Source organism: Saccopteryx leptura, chromosome 13, assembly GCF_036850995.1.
Source record: "Saccopteryx leptura isolate mSacLep1 chromosome 13, mSacLep1_pri_phased_curated, whole genome shotgun sequence".
Classification (NCBI taxonomy): Eukaryota; Metazoa; Chordata; class Mammalia; order Chiroptera; family Emballonuridae; genus Saccopteryx; species Saccopteryx leptura.
Window position 1 is genome coordinate 27,217,530 of NC_089515.1, and position 1,561 is coordinate 27,219,090.

Sequence of the window (1,561 nt, forward strand, 5' to 3'; positions counted from 1 at the left end):
GCTACAAGGATTCTGCCTGCCTTTAGCCCACCCCAACACACATTAATATCACCTGGGCGACGGCCTCCTCATGTTATCCTCAACCAAGTGAGCATAATACATTCCATCTGCCCAACAGATGGATAGGGACAGACAGACAGGAAGGGAGAGAGATGAGGAGCATCAATCATCAGATTTTCATTGCGACACCTTAGTTGTTCATTGATTGCTTTCTCATATGTGCCTTGACCGTGGGCCTTCAGCAGACCAAGTAACCCCTTGCTCAAGCCAGCGACATTGGGTCCAAGCTAGTGAGCTTTTTGCTCAAGCCAGATGAGCCTGCACTGAAGCTGGTGACCTCGGGGTCTCGAACCTGGGTCCTCGGCATCCCAGTCCAACGCTCTATCCACTGAGCCACCGCCTGGTCAGGCGCCAAAAGGTTTTAAAAGAAGGAGAAATCACGTTGTTCCGGGGGAAGAGTGATTATGTTCTAGGAAGAGCCCATGCTGTAGGAGAGCAGGGTAAGGCCACATGGAGGAGAGGAGAAGCAGCCAAGATGGCAGAGTACTGAGGGAGAAGCCAGTTTGTGCAGAGTTTGTGCAGAGAGAATGGGGATGGGAACAGGAATAAGGCTGGTGAGGTGGAAACCTTTGATTCTAGGAAACTCGGATAAGTCAGTAGCTTTGTGAGCACTGAATGAGTGGGTTTTGGAGCCCAGGGTGTGTTTTTACTTGCCCACAGGGTGCAAGCTAGGATTAAAGGTAATGGCCCACCAGTTCTTGGCTCTGTTGTTTCATTACCATCTGTCCAAATCTAATGTGAACCTGCATGGGCCAGGCAGCTGTGATGGTGGCCGTGGCCACTGGCCATACAGGGCAAGCCAGTGACCATGGAGTCATGTCAATGATCCCACACTCAAGCCAGTGACCCCACACTCAAGCTGGTGAGTCTGCATTCAAACTGGCAACCTCTTGGCCTCGAACCTGGAACCTGTCCACTGCGCCACCAGTCAAGCTCATTATTTTCTTAAATTGCTCTTTATTTCTTGTCCCACAGTTAAATTCTTGATTATTAAATAGAGCCTTAATGATTTTATATTCCCATACAAAATATGTCAAAAAAAAACAAGAGTTCATTACTTTGCCCCCTAAGTACTCTTATTTTACAACTCACTCTTTTTTTTTTTAATTCGTTTTAGAGAGGAGAGAGAAAGGGAGAGAGAGAGAGACAGAGAGGCAGAGAGGCAGAGAGAGAGGAGAAACAGAGAGAGAAGGTGGGGAGGAGCTGGAAGCATCAACTCCCATATGTGCCTTGACCAGGCAAGCCCAGGGTTTCGAACTGGCAACCTCAGCATTTCCAGGTCGATGCTTTATCCACTGCGCCACCACAGGTCAGGCTTTTTTTTTTTTTTTTTTACAGAGACAGAGAGAGGGATAGATAGGGACAGACAGACAGGAACGGAAAGAGATGAGAATCATCTATCATCAGTTTTTCGTTGCGACACCTTAGTTGTTCATTGATTGCTTTCTCATATGTGCCTTGACCATGAGGCTACAGCAGACCTAGTAACCCCTTGCTCAAG